A 15480-nucleotide genomic window follows, 5' to 3' on the forward strand; every position below is an offset into this window, starting at 1 on the left:
TGTTTTTAATTCTTTATCATTGTGATATCATAATTTATTTGTCTGCCTGTTTAGGATATGGCAATTTAGTGACCTGCCCATTCAAATGAAAAGTTATCAGGGGTGTTTCAGCCTGGATTGCTTTTATGAATGAGCCACAATAAGGATAGCTATTCAGAGCAGAGGTCACTTACATGGATTTTAATGTCAGAGCAAGTGAAATATCTTGTTTACCATTATCAAATAAAAATGTATTGTATTGTTTTGGCACATAACTTTAGAAGTGAAATGCACCAGTGAGCCAACACATCATGTCTTGGTCTGGCTGTTGGTCTCCTGTGTGCCACTAAAACAGTTGAAACTTTCTTTTGTGGACAGGGCTTAGTATGGGCACTCAGCAGAATGTGTATTAGGTCACATTTCTCTTGTAACTATCATTTAAACATTTCTGTAACTTGTTTGTTCTGACAAGATGGAAACATATCGATAAGCCTTGGGCGCCCAACAAATACCCCGTTGTGGTTTGCCTTTCCTTGGAGCACTGTCATTAGGTACCGCAGGCCTTGCCATTTTAGAGATCTTCTGATCCAGTCGTTTGACCACAAAACATGGCCAAAGCCTATGAAGATCAAAATCAATATAACTTACTTTTTATGCAAGTGTACATATTGTTTTGGCTCATTGGTGTCTGTAAGATACATTGTGTATTATGTGGATTCAGTGATGTCTACTGCTGTACCTCTGGTAGTACGTATTGGGAGTCATACTACCACAGTGTATTCTTAGTAGATGGAGAAAAAAAAATCTTATCTGAGCTTTGATTGGCAGGGGGAACTATTTCTACCGTGCTCTGGACTGACTGGTTTCCACAGCAACTGCAGTGATTTGCAGCTTATGGTCACTGGAACACTATTTGCATCCGCAGCATGGACTTTTTTGCTCCTCTGTCCAATAGGCTTGAAGCGTTGGTTTTCACTTGGGTGGGGGTGGCGGCGGGGGGTGCGTTTATTTCCATGCCAGGTCCTTTCAAATCAGAGGAAGTTCAAGATCAATGGTAGGCCTGGCAGCCTGGGGTGAGTTTTCAGAACTGAAAATACTTTCATTATGACAAATAAACTGTCCACATAAAGCATGTAAAGCATGGTGCTGTTATATTAGAGCGTGCAGCTCTGCGAGAGGCTGTGAAGATGGATTGGAAAAGAGTCTTAGGCCGACCGTTCCCCCGCCTTGTAATCAATATGGAGTAACTTAACCCTGCTTACAATTATGGACCTAATCTCCAGCTTGAAGGATGAATTGCATTTATGGGGCATTCTTCTGTTAGGGCTTCTGTGAAACTAAGATGGTGACCCTTTCTTCCTCCCTCCTGCTCTCCCCTCCACTCTTTCTCTCTGTCTCTTTCTCCAACCATCTGTCTTTTTTCCTGACTTCGACTTGGCTGTCAAGGAGAAGGTTGTCACTGTTGACCTTACATTAATCTTAGCTTGAAGCACAAAGTTGTTCTCAGACCTGGAAGGGCATCGATTGTGTCTATGACAGACTGTAAGCTCCTGTTTTGTTTACCTGTAACAAACAGCCGCAGATTCAATCAAAATTGATATTTAGTCATTCATCCAATTTAGTTGTTGCCAATTCCAAATCCATTTACAGCATCTGTACCACAAGGTAGAGAAGCACAATAGTAGCTATGTTAATCTAAATTGCGGTTTTGGCCTCTTCAATTATGTGAAATTGTGAACAAATTTAGATCACATTTGGGTAATTGTGGAAGTGCAATTTGATTTAGATGTACGCCTGCTGGATTACAGGCATGTGTGAAAACAGCTCTATTCATTAAACGGCTAGGCTAACGAGTCATAGGATGTTGTATTTTGTGTACTGCGGGAATGGAAGCATGAAAGTAATATATATAACTAATAGATTTACAGTAATATAAAATATTATGCTCAGCTGTAACTGCTGAAAACCAGAGAGTATTGTTAGAGGTCTTGTCAGGGAGAATGATGACTAGCTCTATGATTGCACATGGTAATATGAAAATGAGAGCTTAGTATCATTTGTTATGTTTGTAAGAATCTATGCAGGGACCAGTCTCATCAGGTGGATGAGTGGAGCATGCTGGTGGGTTCTTCTGGCTCGGCCAGAGGGTGAATTGCACATGCAGGGAGCTCTGTGGTGGTGGAGTCGGTCTGAAGGGCAGGCAGCAGGGACACCCAGTCAACCCGTTGATCTTACAGCAGCATCAAACCAGACAGAATGGCGTTTCAGCTCAGCAGAAAGAAAAACACAGACAGATTCTGTTTGAGGCGACTCGACACAATATGTAAGGTAAACCTTGACAGTGACTCCAGCAGGCCTCGCTGTAACACTCCCTTTACCTCGCTGTGCCAGAAGGAAACACAGACGTAAGGGTTCCCATTCAAATACAAAAGCTTTAGTGAGGTAAGGTACTGAAGTTGCAACAGTAGTTCTGGAGACCTCTCCAGCTCATCCCAAAGGTATTGGATGGAGCTCAATCACTCCAGAGAATACACTTCCACTGCTCCACAGCCCAGTGCTGGGAGACCTGTATACATACATATGTGGCTGATGCTTGGCATGTGTGCTGCTGTTCCGTTGTCAGTGCTCTTCAGTGGAGATTATACAAGCTGTGTGTGCGTAGCTGAATCCACAATATCATCACAAAAGCATATTGTGACTGTATATGACCTGAATCAGTGCATTGCACAACAAATTCCTGTAAGAATACTGCTAATTGCATTTGTGAAGGGCTCTCAACTGAGGTTTGATTCTGGTTGTAGGAGGCACTGCTCTACAGTGTGTATTACATTAATAAATTGCCACAGGCTATTACAGTTTAATCAGCAATTTTAAACTTTCAGGACTGATTTTGCAAAGGCAGAGCAAACATCATCCTGAATTTAAAAGGGATTTTCAGCAGGAAATCTAGGCTGGCTGTGTGATGTAGTGCAAAATTAAGCTTAATCATTCCTTTGATCAGACATCTATGCAGTGTTTCGCTGAATGGTGTCATTTCATCAGTGACTTTCAAACGGCCCATATGCTCCATTCCTACATTTGAAAGCTATATCGCTGACCACCAATTTCAGAGTGCATAATACAATCAGTTAAACCTTTAAAGAGCCCCTTTTTGTCTAGAACTAAAATGTGCTCATTCACTTTCATATAGTGTTAAGCTGGTTTTATATCCCAGTGATATAAATACAGTATCATAGACATAATTTCACTCAGTTAAGTGCCGCAAGAGTGGTCCCTGAAAGGCCCCTGGAAGTGTGTTTTTGGGCGTCTAGACTGTCTGTCAGATGTTGTTAAGCAGACTCCCAGTGGAGTTGTTGAAGGCAGCGCTGCCACTGTCGGCATGGCACGTATCGTCAGCTGTAATAAGCCTCAGAGTCTGACAGATCCACCTCAGGATACAAGCTCATGTACCCCCCCTATTGTCAGGCTGGCATGCCCGCCACGAAGGCTCTGGGAGACTGAGTCTCTGTGGCCCGAGGTTGCCAGGCAACGGTTATCTTCCGGGAGAGAAGTGAAGTGACCTTTTATTTCCTTTGCTTATGGTGTTAACCTAGTAGCCTCTGATTCGCAGGAGCACAGTTTGACTTTTAAGTTGGGGGGGGGGGGGGGGGGGGGCTGTGGAAATGTTCATGCTGTGCAAATGATATGGATGGACCATAAATAACTTAGGCACCAGGTAACTTTAAGTCCAACAGGTGCTATTGGCTGTGCTACATATGCATTTCAGTAAATGATATACCGTGTACAAACAAATTCACATGTATTTGTATAGTGCTTTTTACAACTGACATTGTCACAAAGATTTTCAGGAATCCAGCAACAGGACAAGTGATCAACAAAACATAGGTGAGCAAGCAAAAAGAAACATGGGTAAGGAAGAAATCTTGAAACAAGATGAAACAAGACTTCCATCCTTATCTGGTCAAAACTACTTTAGTCAGTTACTAAAAAGTCACTGTACCTGATAAAATCATAGTATAATATAACTAATATGAAAATAATACAGAACATAAGAATATTTAAAGTAATGATGGCTTATGGTGGTATTAATAATAATAGTAGCAAATAGTCCATGTAAACTTCAACATGATCAGTAGGCGGAAAGCCAGAAAGCAGTAGCAGGAGGGTGGGCAGCTGGTCTAACACAGGTAGCAGGAGAGCCTGTCAGTCAGTCTGGTGGTCAGTCTGGCAGTCAGTCTGGCAGTCAATCTGGTGATCTCCTTATTGACTTGTGTTTGGTAGTGTTTAAGCTTAGAGGTATCTTTGAATTTTTGTCTGTTCAAACTACATTCTTCAATAAACATTCTGAAACACTGGCATTCATCTACTCCACTGTCCACAAACCTGAGTGATCACATGCAAGCGACGGGGTGACAGCACCAGCATATTAGTTTCCCTGTGTCCATTAACCCCTTGATCTGCAACCTTTATCTAAAGGGAAAAATCACCAAAGGCTAAACTAAACAAATGTATTTTTGTAGCCAAGATTTGAAGATCGAATATTATCTGGCCTGGACCGGCCCAGATTCAGATTTACTGGATTGGATTGTGAAATTCCTGTGTAATAAGGGATCACACATAGAATCATCAGCTCACTATTGGTTTTTACTATTAACTATTTTAAAAAAGCCTAATAGCTAGCTCACATACCTTAATATCTCCAAACCAGAGCATTTACATTTACATTTAAGGCATTTAGCAGACGCTCTTATCCAGAGCGACTTACAAAGTGCTTTGCCTGATTACCCAAGAAAAACCTTAGCTAGTTAGAATAGACTAATAGTTCAAAGATACCTTTAAGCTTTAGACATTACTAAGCACAAGTCGATAAGGTGACCATAGTACTTGAGTGCAAACTCAAGAAGTTTACTTAACTTAATATACTATACTATACTAACTTATATACTATACTATAACTTAACAGAAGTTAGCTACATTAGCTAGTTATGTAATATCCCGCTAGCATACCTAGCACAACATATACCAACATAAAAAAGTATGGAGCATTTTTAATAAATTCATTAACATTCTGTTTTGCCATACATGGTGTAATATAGTCATTTTAGTGATTGTAAAAACTTCTGTGGTATGCGACTGGTGGACATTCACTTTCCCACAGTTAATTAAAAACTTCTTACTTTAGCTTGACATGCATGTAACAGTATTATTTTATATCATACTATGCTGCTGATTACAGTAGACTGTAAACTGCTCTATGTATTCAGTTCTTCACAATATTCTGATATAATTCTTAATTATGGTAATAACATGACAACCCTGCTGCCAATAAAGAGTAAAGAGTTTTTCCAGTGCATCAGTAGTACTTGAACAGACTAACTTAAGCGTACATAGACATTTAACATCATGTTTAGGACAAATTCAAGCCTGCAGCTCATTGACATTACTGACGCTGAATGACTTCCCTGATGATGGCCTGCCAATCCTGCAGTATAGTCATTTCCAATACATTTGTTTTAGACTAATTAATCTAAGCTTACACATAAATGTCATGTGTAGTATTTGGATGAAAAACCAAGTCTGCAACCCATACACATTACTTCATTCTGGATCCTCTGCTAGGCATGCAGTCTGGCAATTTTCAGTTCCTGCCTGTTTTAGGGACTTTCTTGTCTTTACTTTTGTCTTGAGAAACTGAAATGCATGCTCAGGGTTAGGGCTGGGTGACTGACTTACATAGTCAAAACCATTCCACTTTTTGACCCTGAAAAACTCCATAGTTGCTTTTTGTTGTTTGTTTAAGTTCATTGTCCTGTCCCTGTGAACTTTATAATGTTTTTTTCTGTGGTATCATTTCCTACATTTTTTGATAATGCAGCAGTTTATTTTGTTGATTTATTAAGTAAAAAAAAAAAAAAAAAAAAAAAAAAAAATATATATATATATATATATATATATGTGTGTATATACACGATACTACCAAAAGTATTCACACACCCATCCAAATCATTGAATTCATGTGTTCCAATCAATTCCATGGGCACATGTGTATCACACTTTGGCATGCAGACTGCTTCTACAAACATTTGTAAAAGAATGGGTCGCTCTCAAGGGCCTTAGTGAATTCCAGCATGGTACCGTGATGGGATGCCTCCTGTGCAAGTTCAGTCATGAAATTTCCTCGCTACTACATATTCCACAGTCAACTGTCAGTGGTATTATATCAAAGTGGAAGTGATTGGGAGAATGACTGCAACTCAGCCACAAAGTAGTGGACCATGTAAATATAACAGAGCGGGGTCAGCGGATGCTGCGGCGCAGTGTGTCGGCAACTTTCTGCAGTGCCAATCACTACAGACCAACAAACTTCATGTGGCCTTTAGATTATAGATTTTGGTCAATTTCATGCTCGCAACTTTGCAGGAACAGTTTGGGGATGGCCCCTTCCTGTTCCAACATGACTGTGCACTAGTGCACAAAGCAAGGTCCATAAAGACACGGATAAGCGAGTTTGGTGTAGAAGAACTTGACTGGCCTGCACAGAGTCCTAACCTCAACCTGATTGAACACCTTCGGAATGAATTAGAGGGGAGATATATATGCATACATAAATGTATATATGTCCTAAATTCTTGAGACACATTAGAAATAAATGACCCTCCAATAAACTTCATAATGAACAATTCTGTGACACATATATACTGTATATAAAGGACGCTAATATACAATATATACACTGTAAATACTTTCAGATTAAAGCTGATGGTCTGTGCTTTATTCTCATTACAGTCATTTCATTTCAAATCAAACGTGCTTCAGCTTCATTTGACTTAATGTCCTTTTTATTGCAAGACTATCTGTATCCATTTTCTTGCATGCACTGACACTGTCTTTTCTTTATGCAGAAAAGCTGATGTTTGCAGCAACAGGATGCTCCATCAGTAACAGCTTGCACTTACCAATAGCTCAGTCAGCTGACAGTTGCCCCTCCTCCCATAGGACACCCCCCCCATCCATTGCCCATTGCTCATGTCTGGAATAGAGCCCTCTGCGTCAACACTGGAGCAACGCCCAGGCATGTGCTAGTGCCTGGCTACGAGGCACTCTCATCACCTCTCTGTTCTGTGAACACACAAAGTTTATCAGACTGTATCATGAATCTGAAATTATGGCTGTCATTTATTAATTATATTTATTATATTAATATATCTATGAATATTTTAGAACAGTACAGTTTTGCCCGATTCATCCTAACACTCCACAACTAAAACAATTAAAATTGGTTCAGTGTGGTGAAAGACATAAACACATAAGGGTCTTTAATATTCTTAAATTTTTGGTCAATAATCAGAAAATCTGTGTAGTGTGCATCATTAAAATGCTTAATTATTAAAATCGATAAGGTAGGATAAGGGCAGATTCTTGAGGGTCAAATTATTGCACAGTTGGGAGTGCTTTTCCTATCCAGGCACACCTGATTCAACTCACCTGTTAATTGCTAGGTTTAATTGCCATGTTAGAACAGGGAAATCAGCCAATAGTGCCGGACTCTGGCAGTCAGTTCCCTACCCCTGCATTAGCCATATATATAGCCATTTATATAGAGAAAGCACAGCATGTAGCAAGGTTTATTTATTGTAATTATTAAAGCAAGTCTTGAAGTCTTAAAGCAAGGCTAACTGTCGTGATCTGCAGTGCTGCTGGGCTAGGGTTAGCTTTTATCTTCACTTTGTTTTCTTGCGCACCCTTTTTCCATCCCTTTCCTGGTATTAAGCTACAAGGTCTGGTTTGCGTAGCTAAGTCCATAGCTAGAAATTCCATAGCTCTTTCTCTAACCTGCTTTATGTTCTGCTATGTCTTTAACCATGACATTGGAGATCTGATTGATCAGTTGATCTTAATGCATGTGTAGAAAATATAATTTGTATAATTATAATAGTTAAAATTATAATAGAGTATAATTTGCAGCATTGTAGTCCGTCAGTTTTGAACGTGTGTTTCTTTTTAAACTTGAGTGTGAGTGTGAATAGGCCCTTACTGCACTAGCATTTTGAACTACCGTAAGAACATGCGGTAGTATGTATATCTGTTATAAAACAGATTAGATTAACATTTTGCAATTGGCCTGTTTTACAGTCCTCTTTTGCTCATGTCGGATTTACATTTGAATAAGAAGAAAATTGTGTTTAAGGTTCATGGGATGTCGCTTCCATGTACCTAACTCAACTATTCCATTCTATGACACCATTAAATACGGCAAGAATTTGAATAGAAAAATTGTTAAAATGCCTATCCCTAATAGTCTGATCTTTTCATGGCATTGCGGTGAGTATCTATAGCTTGAAGTGGGTTGTATTCTGGAGATGGTGTTCGACAGATTACACTGCCTTATACTGTTCTGCCTCAGATACTATGACTGTGTGTCTTTTTGCTGTGGCAATAGTATAAATGATTTTAGCAGTTTGTAGCGTGTTAATGCAGTAGTCCTGGTTCCCTAACGATGCTTTATGGTAAACAAAACGAAACGAGGAGTGTTAGAGTTGAAAGTCTTTTCTGTTAGGTCTGTTGTTGCACTCTGCAGTCTCCTGTGTTTTGCTGTGTCTCAGAGGGAGATGGCAGGCCTTTGTTCTTTGTATTTTCTGTGTTTTTCCAGGTTGCTTCAGAATATTCAGCGCACTCTCCTGATATTTCCACAGTGCAGTTCCTACTGTGAGTCTCCTGTTCAAACTTGTTGGTTTTCACTTCTGTGCAACTATTATGCGGTGAGTCATGGCCTGATTGCTTTAGAAGTACACGATGGCAACCTGCTTTGCACCTCCTCTGGTTATCCTCTGCTGTTTTCTCTTCTTGTAAAATACTAACCACACAGGTTCAACCAGTAAAAGTCTACCCTACATTGTATATAGCTGTTGTCTAGAAAGTCAGAGAATATAAAACACTGCAGGAATAAGTGCTAAGAAATCACAACTTTTTTATTCAATGATAGAACACTGCACTAGTGTAGATTATTGATCTAATGGTCAGTCTTGAGATGAGCAGATGTTCCACAGGAGAAAATTCACCATGGCTCCTCGTTGGATTTATTTTCTGCACTGATGTTGACCTGTGCCCTTGGAATGGCAATGCAAGTGGTGGATGTCAGCAGAGATGAAAGTTGACAGACACATCTTATTATTTAAGCCAGTGTGCAATTTATAATTGATTGGAAATACACAAGAATTAAATCATGTCATTTCTGGCAATGCTCATCTTAAAAACTGCTTGACAAAAATGTCTCAGCACAAAATATACAAAATGACAATCACTTGGGATGAGCTGTGGCAGGACTCAGATAAGAAACTGAATACTGATTTGATTGAGTGCTTTGGTTTGTTGATTAAGAAGACGTTCTTGCGACATCTTAGCTTTGAATAAGGACCTGGAAGTTTTGCTTTGCAGATTTTTCTTCCAAACAGTTCCTCTTCTTAAGCTCTCTGGTATTTCAAGCAATTAAAAAATCAAAGTGTATTTACTTGATTAAACATTAAAGGACCACTCCAGCTTTTTTCAACCTAATCTGTAGCATTCAGTTGACTACCTCAAACATATGAATACGTTTCTGTTCTTGTAAACAGAAAACTGTTTGACTTGTAATTAGGGTTAGGCGATGTATCGGTAATACCATATACCGCAGTATTTAAAAATGTCAACAATATCTTGGTATATCGACGGCGCTGTGGGAGCTGAATAAACCTGGAGGAACCCGTCTACCAAAGGTGCCTGAAAACAGTGGAAAGCACCCATTAGACCATTCATACATGTGCTCTTAGATATAAGACTTTCCTTTCTGAATGTGTAATATGAGCCTTGGTAGCTAGCTAAAACACAGCATTTTGTTTTTTAAAATAACGCAGGATGGGAAACATAGAACCATCTGCATTACTTGTAAAAGAAGTGATTAGTCCTAAAACAAATGGAATATACATTTGAGTACTGAAGTCATCTAATAAGGTAGGAGAGCCTAATAATTACCAATCCGATACTGAAATTACAGCCGATAATTACAACCAAACTAAGTATGTTAGCTTGCGGACAAGCAAATATGTAATCACCGGTGTTGGAAATATTTCTTCTTCTATACCCCACAGCACCCTTTAGTGGCATTTTACACCTCCTTGTTGTTTTTTCAATTTCTGTTTCACCATAAAGGAGGAGCCAGCAATTCCAGAGATGTGAAAACAAATGCAGCCCTCCCTTAAGTGCTTCTTTAAAAGCATCGCCCCACAAATGAATGGACACGCATTAGCAGGACAAACGTCAGTTACTTGTTCAAATGGTTACTGGGATGACCAACAAGAGGACTTTAGGTTTGTACCAGCCAAGCTAACAAGAAAGGTAATGTTACTTAGCATAGCATTTTGAAGAAGTACATTTCCTGAGGAAAACATAGAATAGTTGCGCAGCTTACGTGGTTCAAACTTCCAGACAGTTGCTTGGCTGTTGCTGTATGGTCATGAACGTACAATTGTTTTACTAGGCAGGTTCTATTGGAGTTGCTTGGTGGTTGCTATGGTATCCCAGGTGGTTGCTTGATGGTTTCTACAGTGTTGCTATGAAGTTACATGGTCATGGTTTTTGCTAGGTAGGTGCTATGGAGTAGTATCCCAGGTCGTTTCTTCATGGTTTCTATAGTGTTGCTATAAAGTTACTTTTTGATGTCACTGTGGTTGTTACTGTGATATCCCAGGCAGTTGCTGGGTGGTTGCTATGTTGTGGCTAGGTTTTTGCTAAGCAGCTGCTATGTGCTATGGTATCCCAGGCTAGTTGGCTGCTGTTCAATTGCAATGGTATTCCAGGTGTTTGCTATGGTTAATATCCTGCATTTGTTTGAATATGACTTATGATTGACTGACTTTCATTTGATCATCCTTTGGTGTGGAAAATGGTAAAGATTGAATATAGATTACTTTCTATTTAAAGTATTAAAGTTGTTTCAGTATTCTGAAATCATGATTATATGATTACGGGTATCAGTTCCTTATATAGTTATACAGTCTCAGTAAAGATTAGCCTGTCAAAAAGCAGAAAACATTCATTTTACATTTAGACAGCACTATCAAACACCATGCTACCAAAATGATTGGCAGTAAATGTTTGTAATCAAGTTTTGGCTGGTGCTCCTGAGCTTTGAAAGTCAAGAGATCAAGTACTCGCGGCTGAAAGGTTAATTTCTTCCCCTGTATAAGCATTCCTTGGATTACTCAACAACAAAGTGCAAGGGCTAATGGGTAAGATCATCTTTGGCTTTTTCATGCACCCTTCCTGTCCTCGGGTTCGTCTCAGCTTCATCCCTGATTCAAACTGGATTGATGGGTTTTATAACTGCCAGCATTTTGCTAAAGGTTCCAATTACTTCACATGCAGGAGCGGCATGCTGAAAAGGCTGGTGTGTATAGGGTCGGCTGTCTAAGATCGATTCGCACTGCTGTGATCTGAGCAGCTGACTGTGAATGGGATGGTCACAGTCACAAGCTAATATACAGGGGCATTAGGGGTCGTTAAGTAGCTGGCTAGAATACAGATGGCCCTAGATAGAAGTCAGCTTTTTAGCCTGGTATGAGGGCAATGTATCCCAACCCAGAACTAGGGCTGAATGATACTGGGGAAAAATACACACGGCAGTATTTGCAATATAGATATATTTAAAACACAGAATAGTAATAGAATGATGCTGGAAACATTTAGATTTCAACTAGACTTAGGCTTTAGACTGCTTCGATTTGCTATGAATTATTAATTAAAGGAGGCAGAAAAGGCATGCGAGTTGCAGTCAAACCATGCGTTGAACCATGAGTTGGAAAGCCAAGGAAATTCCAGTTTAATGTTAGTCTGTAACTAAAGGTTTAATGCAGCCAGCTGGATTTCCCTCATTTGTTGAAACATAGACACCAAAACTGCTTTACCGGCCTAATCCCTAGAGGAATTTTTTTTTTTAAATGATCTAAAATAATCCAAATTGTGAGTCTAATACATACAGGGTGTCAATTCGTCCACTTTGACGGCGGCTTACTGAAAGGATACTTTTATTAATTTGATTTTTTCTAAATGATGACTCTGATTGTTGACCGGCAACAGCATGCTATAATTGCTTGCCTGACTGGCCATAGGTTTTGCACTCCTAATAGCTATTAATCAGCAGGGAATGATTATCTTGTGCTCATTGATTCCAGGTAGGCTCCATACCCACTGTGTCCCTAGGAAGAAACAGATGAAGAAATGATTGAACTGATGGATTGTTTGGTAATAAAATAAATATTGTGGAAAAAAATACCACACGTGAATTTATCTGTATTACTAACATTGATTTAACATATGGATAAATATGTTGTTGGCCCTTCACACTGTTTTAAAATACTTCTTCTCACACATGCTTAATGCAGCCATTCTGTTGAGAGTCAAGGACAGATAATAACAGTTCATCAGAAAGGAAGGATCCACTTCTAGGTTCACGCTTGATCTTTAGACGATGGGAGATGTTTGCCAAGGTTTCTTTAAGGTTTGCAAGAGGCTCACGGTGATCTATGTTTGCTGTCCTGGCCATGTTAATTAGCTCGTTTATTGAGCCACTATTTCAAGACAAACTGTCCGTGACACGGACGCTGAGTGTTTCTAGTCTGCTTTGGAATGCTCGCCGCAGGAGGCTTAGGAAGGCCATGGAGGTGAACGACCCCAAACTCTTACATGCACACACACTTGACTGCTTATGAACAACCTTTGGCATTGGGACAGATTGTCTCTGAGGCAGAAGAGAAGTGCAGGCATCACAGAGGATCTGCTCCTCTGTGCACTGCAGCGGGGTTTAAGTGTAGGTGTGCAAGCAGTGTTATTTGGGTATCTGTGCATCGCTAAGCTTAGCTGCAGTTGCACCCACAAGGATATATTTTTACTTTTTAGGTGGTGGTGCTGGTTCTAGCAAGATACACCACAAAAGAGTACATTTGAATACATGTTTACAATTTAAACTGGTAAACTGGTAGGGTTAAACTGGTAAGGTTTTTTCCCAGATGGTCAGGAGGCTGCAGTGACAGGGGATGTTCCTTTAGAGAACTTTATGAGCTAACACAGCTAACCAGCGTTAAGTGGAGACTGAGGCCTGTCTTCTACATGAACCCTGGTAACATCTGTTGGAACAGTGCTGTGAGGATTTGATTGTTTTCTGCCACAGAAGCATTAGTAAGGTCAGGTAGCATTTTAGTTCATCCCAAGCTCCAAATTGAGTCATTGAGAAAGGACAACCAGTGAACCTGCGACAAGGTCACCTAAACTAAATTAATGCGACCCATGGAGGTTCCACCTTACGACATACAGAACTTAAAGGATCTACTGATAACACATTGGACTCATTGGACACATTGAATACCACAGGGCACCTTTAGAGGTGGAGTCTATTCCTTGACACAAGGGGCACCTACTCTATATTGTACAGGTTGTGTTAATATTATGGCTGATACTGGCACTGACGCTACATTTATGACATCTTGAAAGGCAAATCTGTCTAGAATCACAGAGTAGTCTAATTCTTATTTCCATAATGGTTACAAATTGAAAAAGTGCACATATTTTGATCATATAATTTTTCTGCTGATTCAGCTATGGGTTATACCCCTTCTTATACCCCAATCGCATGTATGTCTGCTCCACAGCACTTCCGTCAGCAAGAGCTACCTTAAAGTAAGTTCATTCACTAACTTGACTAAATATACCTGGACATATGGTTTACAATCATATGCACACATTAATGCACTCGGGTAGCAATATACAGAAAGTAATGTGCGGTGTTCTCTATATAGTAGGTGGATAACACTTTATTTCTCTGTTGATCAAAACTAGATTCATATTTATTTTTACACAAAATATTTTTCAATGAATGCAAATGCAAGCAAAGCTCTGCATATATAAATGTGGCATGGCAAAAAAATCAACTGCCAGTTCAGATTGCTCTGCGAGACGGATTGCTTTGTATTCATGTGAATGTAACTTGGTAGTATGGCCTAGGGTGACCCTAAGGCATGTGCTCCTCACTCCTCTTCACATATTTTAATTGGGATTAAAGCTGCGGCTGTCACAGTGTTTTTAATATGTGTGTGTGACGGGGTGTGACTTAGCGAGTAAGAGTCTGTTTGTGTGAATATGTATGTGTGTGTGTGTGTGTGTGAGTGTGTGACACAGCTCATGATCTGCTGCTTAAGTGGCACATGATTCTCAGGATAGATCTGGCTGGCACGTGCGCAAAATATGTGAAAGTTTCGCCGGTTGCTGCTGCGAATGCAAGCAGGGGACTTAAGATGGAATTGCAGTCCCTTCTGGCCAGACCGGCCCTGAGCCAAAAAAACTCCCAGCTCTGACCACTTTAAGCAGGCAGGACACACATGCTAGAGTAAATCCAATAGCATTCATTCCACGCATGACTCAATGCTTTAGTGTATCCTTCAAAGGGACATCTAGTCCACAAGTGTTTTTAAATATATATATATAAAAATACTTTCATTTGATACTAGGGATGTCCTGCTGCATTTTTTTAACCACTCAGTTGAATCTGAATAAGATGAGCTGCTGAATAATACATTTAGTAAAAATCCTTTTATTTGTAGTATTAGTTTCTGTAATGAGACATTCTGGACTGATTAATTTAGTTTAGTCAAGACTTTTCTTACAATTACTGTTTTATAGTGCGTTTAATATCTATCTAATCCAGCCTGACTCTCCTCCCTGACCAGTCAGCTCCCAGCTTCTTTACAACACAGCAGTCAAGTCACTTGGACTGTCTTAGACACTCTGGACTGATATCTGTTTTTGTTTGTTGACTACTTGTGCAAAATAACTGGTTTACAGTGGGTGAACGTGCTATGATTGGGTTTCTATAGCATGTGTGTATTAGCATTAGCATTAGCCTCCTGAAGCCTCCTCGGTTCTGAATGTGCTCTTCAGTGCTGGGTTAAAAACAAAGAAAGGCAAGCGGTTAAAACGCTGACAAAACAGAGCGTTTCGGTGATAGTTTTATCAAGTTTCAAATATTATGGTCTGTTTCCATGCTTCTACACTGCAGACTTTAAACTCCTTTATGTACCTTTTAAGAACAGCCTTACTGCTGCCGGCTGAGAATAATGTCTACTAATGGCGCCTTGAGAACACCAGATGGCACGCAGAACACCGTGATTATAACAAAGAATCTGAACTGGATCATGATTAAAATAGCCGATACCTGATCCCCATACTCATTAAAATGTGCGTGGATTTGTGCAAATCTGATCATGATCCACTGGATTAGATCAGATCCCTATTTCATACTTTTTTTGTTGGTGTCTCTTACTTAGATTGATGCCCTTAATGTTGTACACTGATTAGCCAAAGCAACAAAACCAAACATGTCAAGAGATGTACGATAGACAGTGCAGGTCTGAATTCCAATGTTCTCCCGGGAATCCCTGGGTCAGGGCTTTTATGTCTATCAATATGGCATGAGGC

At 39.8% G+C, this 15480-nt stretch overlaps 1 protein-coding gene across 12 annotated transcripts in view; it reads left to right on the top strand.

Annotated features, from left to right (window-relative positions):
- Positions 1-15480, top strand: part of LOC140542987 (band 4.1-like protein 1) — a 133311-nt gene that overhangs the window by 16798 nt on the left and 101033 nt on the right. Inside the window, exon 1 of one of the 12 annotated variants that reach the window (XM_072665968.1) lies at positions 8667-8685. The exons of the other annotated variants lie outside the window; for them this stretch is intronic. The gene's annotated coding sequence lies outside the window, so the exon portion shown is untranslated. Of the gene's footprint in view, positions 1-8666; positions 8686-15480 lie in introns of those variants that run through there. 12 annotated transcript variants of the gene reach the window in all.

The sequence above is a fragment of the Salminus brasiliensis genome, chromosome 21 (genome assembly GCF_030463535.1).
Source record: "Salminus brasiliensis chromosome 21, fSalBra1.hap2, whole genome shotgun sequence".
Classification (NCBI taxonomy): Eukaryota; Metazoa; Chordata; class Actinopteri; order Characiformes; family Bryconidae; genus Salminus; species Salminus brasiliensis.